Consider the following 14,124-nt stretch of genomic DNA (forward strand, 5'->3'; position numbering starts at 1 on the left):
AAACATAAGAGGCTGTGCAAACCTTTCTTTATTTCTGGAAACAATACTTCTGAATGCTTGGTTACACTTTTGCTCCGTGAATTTTCATCTCTCCAAAACTCTGTTTTAGTTACTTTTTTCTGGCCCTCATTTAGTGCTGAGGGATCACAGAATCACCAGGTTGGAAGAGATCTCTAAGATCATCGAGTCCAACCCATGCCCTAACACCTCAACTAAACCATGGCACTGAGTGCCACATCCAATCTTTTTTTAAACACATCCAGGGATGGTGATTCCACCACCTCCCTGGGCAGACAATTCCAGTACTTCACCACTCTTTCCATGAAAAACTTTTCCTAATATCCAACCTAGATTTCTCTTGGCACAGCTTTAGACTGTGTCCTCTCATTCTGTCAGTTGCTACCTGGAGAAAGAGACCAACCGCCACCTGATTACAACCACCTTTCAGGCAGCTGTAGAGAGTGATAAGGTCACCTCTGAGTCTCCTTTTCTCCAGCTCCCTCAATCATTCCTCATAGGGCTTGTGTTCCAAGCCCCTCATCACCCTTGTTGCCCTCCTCTGGATGCATTCAAGCATCTCAACGTCCTTCCTGAACTGAGGGGACCAGAACTGGACACAGTACTCAAGGTGCAGACTCACCAGTGCTGAGTACAAGGGAAGAATGACTTCCCTGGTCCTGCTGGCCTTACTGGATACAGGTCAGGATGCCATTGGCCTTCTTGGCCACCAGGGCACACTGCTGGCTCACGTTCAATCGGCTGTTGACCAGTACCCCCAGGTCCCTTTCCACCTGGGCACTGTCCAGCCACACTGCCTCCAGTTTATAACGTTACAGGGGGTTATTGTGGCCAAAATGCAGAACTCGGCACTTAGACTTATTAAACTTCATCCTATTGGACTCCGCTCATCCATCCAACCATTCCAGGTCTCTCTGCAGAGCTCTCCTACCTTCCAACAGACTGACACAAGCTCCCAGCTTAGTGTCATCTGCAAATTTACTAATGAAAGACTCAATACCCTCATCCATGTCATCAATAAAAATATTGAACAGAAGTGGTCCCAGTACAGACCCCTGAGGGACACCACTGGTGACGGGCCGCCAGCTGGATGCAGCACCGTTCACCATCACTCTCTGGTGCTGGTCATCAGCCAGTTTTTAATCCAGCAAAGAGAGCCCCTGTCCAAGCCGTGGGCTGCCAGCTTTTCCAGGAGTATGCTGTGGGGGACAGTGTTAAAGGCCTTGCTGAAGTCCAAACAGACAACATTCACAGCCTTTCCTGCATCCACTAGACAGGTCACCTGGTCATAGAAGGAGATCAGACTGGTCAAACACAACGTACCACTCCTAAACCCATGCTAGCTGGGTCTGATCCCCTGGTCATCCTGTAAGTGCTGGGTGATGGAACTCAATATAAACTGCTCCATTACCTTGCCAGGTACCAAGGTCAAACTAACTGGCCTATAATTACTAGGCTCTTCCTTCCTACCATTCTTGTTGTTGCTGCCTGTTCTGAGCTTCCCCTCCCCCTCCCAAAGACAGGTACTCCTGCCCATGTGCTCCGAGCTCCTTTGTTCCAAGCGCGGGCAAAACCAAATGTAACTCAAACTCTTCAGCAGTGTCCGATTGGCCGCTCACCCCGGGTCCGCCCCCAGTCCTCCCCTTTCCCCTTCTCCAAATAAAAGAGATGGTCGAGGGAGGCCTCGCCCTCTCCCTCAGCTCAGCTATTTTGCTGTGAACATGTGTGGTTGTCTCTCTCATTTTAAAAGCTTCTAACTGCAGGAAATTGGGCGGGCAGGGAGCTGTATTTCTCCCTCTTTGCTTCTGCTGATGGTATTTGCTCTGCAGCTGATACAGGTACCGATTTAGAGCTACTAAAGTGCTGGATTGCCCGTGCTACCTCTCTAGGCTGCTCGAGGCTTTCTAAGGCATTAAACCACTAGCCTAGCCGGTACAAAGCTGAAAGATACCTTCCACATCTTGTGAATGGATAATATCATTTGGATAGTTACTGGAGATTAAACAAAGTCAGTTGGGAAATAATAAAGATGTTGTAGAGAAAACAGGTTCTTAAAAACAAGTAAGATCTTTTTTGTTGTTTTGTTTTTTAATTTAAGGGTAAGGAAGTATAGCTAGAATTCTTCAGTAATACTGTTAATTTGTTTAATTTCTGAAAGTGTTAAACTGGGGAAGCAATGTATTTTGTCACCTGAAGATTACTGTCACAATAATGTCACTCTTCTGTGGATAATCACACTTTATACATTGTGCTGCTCTTGTAAAATGTTTTTTTTTCCTCCACAAGCAAAGTAAGTGCTCTGGAATATGAAATTAAACTTCTGTGAAATGTTTCTTTGGTTAATTGGGATGTTCTCACCTTTACATTATTATAGTCATGCATACATCTTAGCAGCAGTTAGGATAATATTGTTAGTACTGAACCATAATCACCAAAAACTGATGAAATCTCAAGAGCTGGAGCTGTCTTTAAATCCCCTGTAGCCTGTGCTGTACAAATGAGTGCAGCAACTATTGGCACTAGTGCTGCTGAAACAAAGAGAAATTTTCTGCAATGAGCTTCACAAACTCTCACAGAGGAGCACTGACACATGGAAAACTTGTTTCCAAGTTTAGAGTTTTCCTACCAGGTACAAAGTTTTTCAGTTTCTTTTGGATGACTTCGATAAAATCTGCTTCTGCTTGTTCCAGATGCCTTTCTCATACACCTCTTTGTATCTTGGTCTTTAACCTTCTGCAATTTATTGTGGAAATTTATCCCTTCCCCACTTCTCATTATATTCAGTCTGTGTTGGAGAATAGGCTTTGCTTTTACTAATCTAAGATAGTGCTAGCTCTTAACTCATTGCACAGCACTTGCTGGCCCTGTGACTTCCTGGGTAATCTCACAGATGAGGTCTCTTACAGATTTTGGAGAATTAAAATTTCTTAAAGCCTCTGGAGACTCAAATTTGATACAGAGAGTCAGCTAGAACAAGAGAATTATCTTTGGCTATGGATGTCTGTGGATGTTAGAAACTGAAGATGAAAGGATCTGTTTTATGAAATGGATAATACAACACCCATCCTCACAAATTTTACATTCTCAAATCAGAGGAGTTATCCTAACAGATTTAAATTCAAGAAAGAGAGGGAAATTGTGCTATATAGTCCTTTCAGACATTTCTGGTTTCTGCATGTTTGTAACATGATTCTTCTGAAGTTCTGGCAATGGCTGTTTCTAGAAGAAGATATGTTGGTAACATTAGGCATCATGATACAAGTATCAATTTGGTTCATATTTAATTTGTGACATTTCACACTATTTTTCATTTTCCTTTTTTTTTTCATTCATACCCCCCACAATAGTTCCCTGCATGTTTTTTTTCAAGATGCTAAGTGTAATTGTGCTTTTTATACAGATTGCATGTGCAAAAAATGCCAGTAAATGAGTAGAACAGACCATGTGACAGAGGAGACAGTTTTTTGAAAACGGTGCTAGTCTTGTTGCTCAGTAATCCCTCAACAAAGGTAAGCAGCTCTTTTTCACACTGACAGCCTGTCCTGAGTGAATCTCCCAAGGATCAAAACTGAGACCAAAGCTTTTTAATATCTTAGTAAGAGATCTAGATCATGGGATCAAATGTACAGTGATGAAGCTTGGTGCGGCTACAAAATTGAATGGGGGTGGATATTTTGGCACCTGCAGGGACATCTGAATAGGCTGAAAGAGTGGGCTAACAAGAACCTCATGAAGTTCAACAAGGACAAGTATAGGGTCTTGCACCTGGGAAAACACAATACAGGAGTCCAGCACAGGCTGGGATCTATCCAGCTGGGCAGCAGCTCTGTGGAAACTGACCTGCTAGACAAGAAGCTCAACATAAATGAAGAATATGCTGCAGTGGCAAAGAAAGCCAATGGGAAGCTGGTCTGCATCACCAGCAGAGATAAAGAAGATATTACCATGCTCTACTCAGCGCTTGTCAGGCCATACCTGGAATATTGTGTTCAATTTTGATCTCTGCTATACAAAGCAGATATGAATAGGCTGGAGAGGTTCCAGACAAAGCTCAAAAGATGACTAAAAGACTGGGGAACTTGCCATGTGAGGAAGGACTGAGAGGACTGGCTTTGTTCAGCCTTCAGAAAAGAAGATTCAGGGGAAGTGTTAATGACCATATTTCAGTATTTAAAAGGGTGACTACAAAGAAGACCGGGAATCCTTTTGTTACAAGGAATCACATGGAAAAACCAAAGGGTAATAGGCACAAGTTAAACGTGGGAAGATTCTGATAAGAAAGAAAAATATTTTAAAGTGAGAACAGTGAACTATTCCCAATATTGGACAATTTTAAGATTCAGCTGGACAGGGTGCTGGGCCATGTAGTCTAGATAATGCTTTTGCCAAGAAAGGCTGCAGCAGATGATCCTCAAGCTCCCCTCCCAACCTGGTATTCTGGTATTCTATAGTTCACCTGTATTCTATCCAGACTCCTTTTCAATGTCACTTACTTGCCAGCCTTCCTTCCCTGAGAAGCCTCTACTCTGCTTCTACTGTAGAATGTAAGAGTGACATTTTGCAACCATGATTTTTCTGTGTTGTCAGCCAGCCTTTCTTTGATGAATTGAAGTCACCTGTGAATCTGAACTACAAGTCCTGAAAATTCACCTACACTTGATGGTTCAAGCTGTTGTGTTTATATTACTTGAAAATATTCTAGAATGGGACTTAAATTAAAATGAGAGGCCATGAATACTACTTGTTACTTACTTTACTTCTCAGACTCCAGTGGTTTAAATAATTATTTACCTAAGATCTTACATAAACTTTTCTCTACTTAGATTTTGATTTTAGTAGTGCTTTAACAGGTCCAATTACTTCATTCTTAAAATGGAAACACAATTTGTTGTCTCTAACCACTATCAACTTGTTGCATTATTAACCCCATTGAGGTCTCGCTGAAAACCGCAATGAAAATGATATAAGGTTTTCCAGTCAAATCATCTAAGTCTGGAACAAGTCTGCTTCTGGAAGTGGATTAATTATGCATATTTTTTACATGTAAAATCAAGTAGGGCTTTCTATCCTCAGAAATAGAAATAGAAATGTTTTGCTTTTATAAATATTTTGGTCTAAAAAACTATTGGAAAAGCAGAATGAGATCATATATATATAGTAAATATATATATTTACTATATTATGTACAGTTACTGTATTAATTTTGTTTTTAATAAGTGAGAAGAAATTTACATTTTGCAGGCTTTTGCAGTCTTGTTTGCAGAGCTTTGCTCTCTTTTGGTGGGTTTTTTGTTTTGTTGGTGGGTTGTTTTTGTTCATTTGTTTTTTTGGTTTTTGGGTTTTTTTATGGCTCTGTATCATATGGCTTTTCCATATGATACTACTACTGCATGCATTACTACACTATTTACTGAGCTTAATTCCCTTGAAGATAATTCTGAAACACAGGAGAAAACGACAAAAGCAATAAAGAAAAATTAGCAACTTCTCTTACTGTTCATTGTAACAAACCAATGGAAAGAACCTGTAAAAGAGGGAAGAGAAAAGTGAACAGATTAAGAAAACCCAACATAAAATATAGCTTGGGGCTTCTTAAGGTGTAAGTTTTCAAAGAGGTTGCTTCAAGAGACATGAATTTTTATTTATAAGTACTGTGTGCCATAAACATGAGGCAACATCTCACACGTATATATTTCTGATTAGTTAATCCTCTTATCAGCTTCTCTAATTTTTTATAACTATGCCTAAAATACAACCACAAAACAAAAACCAAAACAATCCAAATCTATTTTACTACAAAAAATATAAGAAACATTTTGTCTGAAAACTGCATTACTAAATTTAATTATATTTGACATTTAAATGGTTTCACTATTGCATGGTTCATGCACTTCATAATTAACAACATTTTCTTTTTTTATGTGTTGCAGACATGAGAAAATACCAGTTATCTATGTATTTTAAAAGGGGGGGAATTAGGGAAGGCGTAATGCCCAATTCCACTGCTGACATAATATGAGAGCTAATTAACAAACCTGCAGCCTTACCCTGGGGATTGTTTCTGCATTCTGCATACAGTAGGCCCTTCCCATAAGACAGACCAAATCCATGATGCTGAGGGGAGTTCGGATGCATTCTCCTGACTCCTAGGCTGTAACACCATGCTTGCTAGCTTGCTTTTTTCCCTCATTTTTAATGGTCCAGGGAATCTTAAACCACATTTTTTGACAATAGAATAGCTTCAGAAAATGGGAAAGACTGCCTTCTGCCGTTGAAAATCTATCCTTCAAGAAGCTGAGAGACACGGCTTCAATTTCTCTTGAGGGTGCATGGTGTTTGCCACTCATGGGGCAATATTTAGGTCATTGTGAAAGAGGAAAGATAGAATGCCATGACAGCTGGGTGTTTTTACCAGTAATATATTAAATAATTAAAATCTTTACATATTCACCAGACAGTGGCTGTAACTGCGCTGTGAAAGATGCAGCAGGGTCAATGCTGTAATTTTGGAGGTCAGCCAGGTTTGAGAAAAATGCTTTGCTGCTCAGCACAGGAAGACAGATGCAGTTTTGTGATTAAAGGTGATTTCAGGACTAGTAGGTGGCTCTTCAATTTGGGATGGAACACCTAACTCATAAGTCTTTGCTGGCTTTCTTTAGATCTTGCCATAAATGGCTCAGAATTATTCAGAAAAGCTGTACCAACAAAGAATACTCAATAGCCTGAATTAGACTAGTACCAAAATTATTGGCTTATGCTTCCTCTCTTATTAAAGATGACTGAAATTTCCAAGGTAACTAAATTGCAAAGGCTGAGAAATCACCCATAAAGCCAATATCAAGATGAAGTTAGTTATTTCAATTAGTCAAAATACCAAGAATCTAACAATTCCTTGATATCCAAGACTAATAATAATTAAATGTCATATGTGGTAACAGAAATAAAATCATAGGCACCAGTTCTGAAGATGTTAATTTAGGTTTAAAAGGTTATGCTTTCTATTATTACTCTGCTTTCAGTATGTTTTCTACTTTAATAAAACTCCCATTGATAGCTTTGTGATTGAGACTGGCACACTGGAAATATAGTCCTGTGTACAGACATAAGAGAGACAGTTTTGTATTGTTTTTGTTGTTTGCAAATATTCTGAAGTTCTGGCAAGTAAATTAAGTGAGGTAAAAATGAATACATTCTTGAAATATGACTTCATTTTAAATTTTGAAACCAGATCCATATAAAGGTGTCATTAGTTATCAGCTAGCTAGCTGTTTTCTATTTACATATTAAATGCAAAGAGTAAGTGTTATTCAGATGAAGTTATAAATCAGTTAAATCTCATTACTCTGTCCTCAATATAAAGTCCCAGGTTATAACTATCCTTGTTTCCCATATAGGTTATATAAGAAATAAATAGCTTATTATCATTTGCATTCAGAATGTGCATGATTAAATTGCATTCTAAAAGACAAAAAAGCCAGTTGAATATTTAATTTGTTTCTTCCTTATTATTAAACCATGAAATAGCAAAAGAAGAGAACAACTATAAAAAATATTGAATATGACATATATGAAATTAATGTCTGATCATGTACAACATACAAATGAATAAGCAGATTTGTCAGTATACAACATTGGGACATTTAACCAAGAAGACTTTATAAAAGTTAAAAGCCCTATCCTTTTATAATCTCACTGTCAGATATTCAACATACAGTGACTTGTATTACACTGTCTATGCATTTAAAGTTTTTAAAGAGGTTTCAGAAGAAAGGTAAGACTTTCACTGTATATAAGAAAACAGGACAGGAGATTAAAGAGAGTATAGAGCCTCTTTCTGTTAATTTTCATTGAAGTTGGAGAGTTCTGTAGAGACTCTAGTGATGTTAAGTTATGAGTAAATAGGAGTAAACCTAGAAGTGCTCTCAACTTTTTCTGTATGTCCACTTGGTTTTTTAATCTCAGAAATGTATGTCCAGTCTTCGCCAACGTGTACTTCTGAGATTACAATAAATGAGAACAAAATTGTACCTGATTGTAGACAATTTTGTAGATCCCTTGCATTTCTCTCCAGCATGACATAATTAATGTTTATGCTTGTCAGTCTGTCTGTTATTTGCTTACTTTCTTCTATATTTCCATAAAACCTGTGTGTTTCCTAACTCTGTGTAGTTTTTCACTGCACTAGCAGTACTGCTGATATCAACAGGGGCACAAAAAGCTCAATCAAGGTTATATTAGAGACAAATCATTCCCTTCTATGGGAAAAGCACAGAGAAAGATCAATATTAAAGCTTGATTTGTGAAAAACCCAGGGCATTATCTACTGTTTCAGGACGGATAAATGGCAGAATGGCAGGCCTAAAGAACATAAGCTTCCCTGTAATTGCATCAAGTGTGAGGATCTGAAGGGAATCTTGATTCCTAATGCAAAGATACAGATGCTTAGCCTCTGCAGTACTCCTTTCAAGACATTCCTCTGCTTTGCAAAGTATAAGGTTTAGTGGATGCTCTGCTGCTTTCTGGTTGAATATTACTTCATGCTTCAAAACACACCAGGTCTGGACTCAGAAGTAACGTTGTTTTAAGCAAACTGCAGTGGCAGCATGGCATGAGCAATTTGTATATAAAGACAGGTGCTGCCCACAGAATGAGGAGAAAGATGAGTGTGCAGAGGGGAAGTATTGAGCACAAGGGCAAACAGGGCAATACTATATAACACTGTGTATTAAAACTACTGGTTACTAACTTTGATTAGGTTTTTTTCTAATCTTGTGTGAAAAGTCTTGCTGGCAGTAAAGATGGAATAAAATCTGGGAAAAGCTAGGCACCTCTGATTCATTTGCATCTTGTTTGTCATTCCAGGACTTTGAGATGTTGTATCTCATGAGATTTCCCCAGAGATAAAACACAGAAAAACATAATTCGCAAGGATTTCTCATTCTCAGACAAGAGCTGGTCTGGGTTCTTAATGCATTATTCAGCAAAAAAGGCAGTCTAAATGAGTGAGTGAATTTGTCCAGTCAAGTCTATAATAATAAAGAAGCACAAGAATAAGTTTTTTCTTTTTGGTTTTATATAAAAGAGCATCAGACAAGACAATTGCTCATTTTACATTCAGAATGAAACTGCCTTTGTAAGAGCTTGATTGTTCCCTGATATGGATGGGAAGAACTACTCATGTGGTTGCTAATCTTTCTGTCACTGCTCATATCCCCAATGTCTCTTCCTCTCAGTGTCTGTTTCACAATTAAATAAAGACTACCTACCTGAAAAACACCGCCAAAGCAATCTTACACCTTGAAGAGATAATGATCATATTTACCAGCTAGGCACTGGTATATTAAGAGTTGCTCATTGTATCATGTGATGTTTCTATTACTAACACATATATATATGTATATATGTGAAAAATACTCAGGCTGGATGCTTTGCATATAATCTCCATAGGCATATAATAAAGGAAAGGGAAATAAGAACATACAGAGTAAAGCAATTTTCCCTTTTCTGATGCCTGAAAAATAATATCTAAACGGGGACAAAAAGGGAATTAAATAATTAAATAATTTCCCTTCAGAGAATTGTGTGTATGTTTCAATGCATTGAGCAATGTCAACAACAGTTAACCTACAGTATGTAGAGTCTGACCCTGGTTTGTAAAATGCAGTCCAGATCAATGAAACATTGGCTATTTACAGCTTACTCTTACTGCTGACAATGCAGGTGAGACCTGCCCATTCAATTCAGAAATAGTCACATTTTTGAAAAAGCTGAGTCCCATATTTTTGGTCTTGTTCAACTTGTAGAAACCTGTTTACTACCTTTCTTCTTTCATATTATCTCTCTGTTATACATTGCTTCAAAAAAGCACCAGATTTGTATCCTAATTCTCTGGTCAAATGAAAAATTTCACACAAATTAAGATAGAGGAGACATATTACATGCCTTTTTCTCCTAACATAGTGGAAATAAGGCTTGCGTAAGTTAGATCTTCTGTTGTATAACAACTGAACACTTACCTGCTTTCCACTGAATTGATAGATTTTGAACATGAAATAATTACATACAACTAAAGTCTCGTAGTGCTGATTTTTTATACAGTCTAAAAAATGATACACTAATAACTTACTCATGTTTACCTTCCTAATATTCCTTCTTCCAGAGGAGGATATTCCTACTTCAAGGAGACCTGTAATTTGCATAGAGAAATAAACCCAGGCTCATTATGGAATAATAGTTTCATGACTCTTGCTTTCTTCGCAATGAAATCTAGGCTTGATATACAAGGAAATACAAGCAATATTTTCTTAAACATAGCAATACAGAGCTGAGCTTCATTTTTCATACATCGGGTAGACAGATGTAAGAAAGCTCCAGGCCAGATGCTTTGCAGTCTTACTTGCACTTGTGTTTGTAGCCATATCCTTGGGCATGATGACAGCAAACAACTTTACAGCAAGCAGCTTCACCTGACTTTTAGGTGCCTGAAATCTCCAGATTTCAGCCAGGCAACTAAGATCCTTATCTGATGCCCAGAGAATGCTAGTTGTGAATGAGAATTATACCAACCCAAACACTCAGTGAGCAATGATCTGTCAGTCTTCATAAAACACTGAAGTAAGAGAATAATTGAATACCCTGTAAATATTGAAGGAATCTATATCAAATAGAAGTCACAGCCCAGAGTCTTCTTCAAGATTTACTTGACTCTTTTGGCAAAGGAAGCAAGAGTTACTCCAATATTTGAAAAAATTTGCAGAACATCTGGGGCTTGGTGTCGCAATACAGGGCATGGGTCTTGGGTTCTTGGCTCTTTATCACGCTTGAAGATTTTCAAATCCATGTTTCTAAACACTGGAACACAGTATGGGGTAAGGAGTCTCTGGACCCCTTGTTCATTTCTGCCCAGACCCTTTGGCTCTCACTCCTTTCCCAGCACAGATACCTTCCTGGTGCAGGTTACGATTGATTTTTTTTTTTTTTTTTTTTTGTGGCTCAAGCTAAGCTTTTATTCAGCTCAGAGTTGGCTGATTCAGCTAGGATCACATGCTTCCAACTAAAGAACTAATTTACAGCTGGTGTCATCAATATGAGCCCGAGATAATGCACATTCTTGCATCTTGTTTTACTATTGCCTATTCTCTCTAACTTTTACTCTTCGGGAAGGTCATCTCTGTGATACCTTTCCTACACTGACTGTATTTTCCTAAAAATCTCCCAAATCATAAGCCCCACAAGCCATTTCCTGCTATTTGCACTGTAGCCATGAATGAACACATTAAGCAAGGCTTATACATAAATGACACTTTTTTTCCCCTTCCATTACTGCTTTTCCTTCTGATTACTTGCACATATGCTTTGCTATCCTCCATCTTTTTTACATTATCAAAGAAACATCATATGTCAAGAATTTATATTCTTCCTTTAGGAAGGACTCAGATGTCAGAGAACTATGAGCTTTGTGTACTATGATCTGCCTTTGATAAATCCATATTATATTTTATGCCTTCACTGTGCCTTTCTAATCTCCATGTCTTTAGATATTCTATCCTTCAAGACATGGTGTAAATTACGAACAAAATCACCAAAACACCTTAGCATCAAGTCCTTCAATACTGTTTTCTTGCTTCCTTTTATTATTCACACATTTATTTCTACAAATTACTTTGTACAATATCCTTTTAAAAAATACCCATGTCACATGTGAGACATGTTAAAAATACTTACTAAACACTGTTTATTATTATTATTATTATTATTATTACTATTATTACTGTTGTTACAATTCTTAGTATTGTCACTACTAAATATTTAATATTTAGAAAAATATTTGAGGCCAGTTGTGTTTAATACCTTTATCAATGACCTGGACTGGGGAAAGAAATGCATCCTTTGTAAGTTCACAGATGATACCAAGTTGGGCAGGAGTGTGGTCCTGCTGGAGTGAGGGAATGCCCTGCAGAAGATGTGGGCAGGCTGGATCAATGGAATGAAGACAACAGCATGAGGTTCAACATGGTGAAGTGATGCATCTTGCATTTGGATCTCACCAACCCCACACAATGCTACAGGCTGAGAACAGAGAGGATGGAAATCTGCCCGACAGAAAAGGTCCTGGGGGTGCTGGTCAACAGTGGCTGAACAGGATCCAGCTGCACCCAGGTGGCCAAGAAGGTCAATGGCATCCTGGTGTGTATCAGCAACAGTGTGGCCAGCAAGACCAGGGCAGTGATTGTCCCCCTGTACTCAGCACTGGGGAGGCCACACCTCAAGTGCTGTGTTCAGTTCTGGGCCCCTTGATTCAACAAGACATTGAAGTGCTGAAGCGTGTCCAGAGAAGGGCAATGGAGCTGGTGAAGGGTCTGGAGCACACGTCCTGTGAGGGGTGGCTCAGAGAGCTGGGGTTGTTTAGCCTGGAGAAAACGCGGCTCAGGGCTGACCTTATCCCTCTCTACAGCTGCCTGAAAGGAGGGTGCAGCCGGGGGGGGTCAGCCTCTTCTTCCAGGCAACCAGTGACAGAACAAGAGGAAATGGCCTCAGATTGGGTATTAAAAATAATTTCTTGACTGAAAGGGTGTTCAGGCACTGGAACAGGCTTTCTAGGGAAATGATAGAGTGACCATAACTGAAAGAATTTAGAAGGCATGTGGATGTGGCACTTGTGGACATGATTTAATGGCACAGATGTCAGTGCTCAGGTAATGGTTGGACACAACCATCTTAGACGTCTTTTCCAACCTTAAAGATTCTATGACTCTATGTATAAATTCATTTTCCAGTGCTCTGTATTTATTTCCAGTGTTGGAAGCCACAATACACAGAGTGATTATGATGGAAATAATAAAACTCTTGACTGTGAAATGAGATGATTCACAAGGGCTAAGAGGAGGTATTTTTACAAACCCTGAAAAAAAGTTGTCCCCAGGATTTTTTTGGCATCCTTTCATGTGAAAAACTTGAATGCTCAGACAGCAGCAGAAATGAACTGTCTGTGCAGCCACACATCTTGTTACAACCTTCAAACACAGATTTACAACAGTGTTAAAGGCATGAATTCTTCTGTAGGTACATGGAGCCATGTCTGCTCTGGTTTGTGTTCTGTGTCTCATCTGAAAAGAAAAATAGGTTTTAAAACGTTAATGAAGTCACGTGTAGGTGCAACAAGTGGTAAAATGAGCCGTACACAGATGGCTTCCATCCCCTCCCCTTTTAACAAATAAAGCCTGAAAGGAAATTTGCAGTTTTTCAAAAAGACAAATTGTGCTATCCTGACCCTACTGGAAAATAAAAAACCAAAACAAAAAACCAAAACCCCAAAACATTGTTAAGACTAGCAGCTATGCTACCCTTATTTCTGAAAATAAATTTTTACTCTATGGCATACCTACTTTAGAGATGCATGATTAAAAAAAAAAAATACATGTAGCAGTATTAGGTGAATATGAAATTTATTTTTTCTTTAAAAGATGTCTCAAAAACATTACAAATACCATTATTAGTGCACCTGGCATTATATAGCTCTCTTCATTTATTTTTGATTTATGTTTGTCTTTGAGCATTTCTGCTCTCTGCAGTCTCTGCAGACAATTACAGCACTGTTTTTCTGAAGGGTTGGGAATAGTACTGGGAAGCAGATTTTACATGATCATGAAAGAATTCAATTGCATTAAAAAGATACATTCTCCAGCTGTGAGACTTACATGACTAGATGCTGTGAAGAGAAACCTGTAATACCAAGACAACTGCAGCAGGTGGCACTAGAAGGAGGGTTAACCAAGGCCATGAGGCAGATGAGAAGACCAAGAAAGAGGTAAATATGAAAAGACAAAAATAACGCTTTAAAAATTTTATCTTTCTTTCTAGTCTCCCGAAATAACGTTGCAGTTTCACTGCTGGTTGGATAGTAAATGTGGGCTTGATGGAGCTGAATTAGCAAAAAGTGAGGTGAAGAAGGTAGTAAGTGAATAGCTAATTTCTAATTTGGTTGATGTCTTTGAATGAGGAATTTACTGGCAAGGAATAAAGCAAATATTCTCAGTCAGCCAGTATGGATGCTGTTGACTTCTTAGACTTCTATTTTTTAGCTTCGCAAACAAATTATTATTTTTT

At 38.6% G+C, this 14,124-nt stretch overlaps 1 pseudogene; it reads right to left on the reverse strand.

The window, feature by feature from the left end:
- Positions 1-212: 212 nt before the first annotated feature.
- LOC138103970 (uncharacterized) lies at positions 213-1,127 on the reverse strand (annotated as a pseudogene).
- Positions 1,128-14,124: the final 12,997 nt, after the last annotated feature.

Source organism: Aphelocoma coerulescens, assembly GCF_041296385.1.
Source record: "Aphelocoma coerulescens isolate FSJ_1873_10779 chromosome Z unlocalized genomic scaffold, UR_Acoe_1.0 ChrZ_unloc_scaf_2, whole genome shotgun sequence".
Taxonomy (NCBI): domain Eukaryota; kingdom Metazoa; phylum Chordata; class Aves; order Passeriformes; family Corvidae; genus Aphelocoma; species Aphelocoma coerulescens.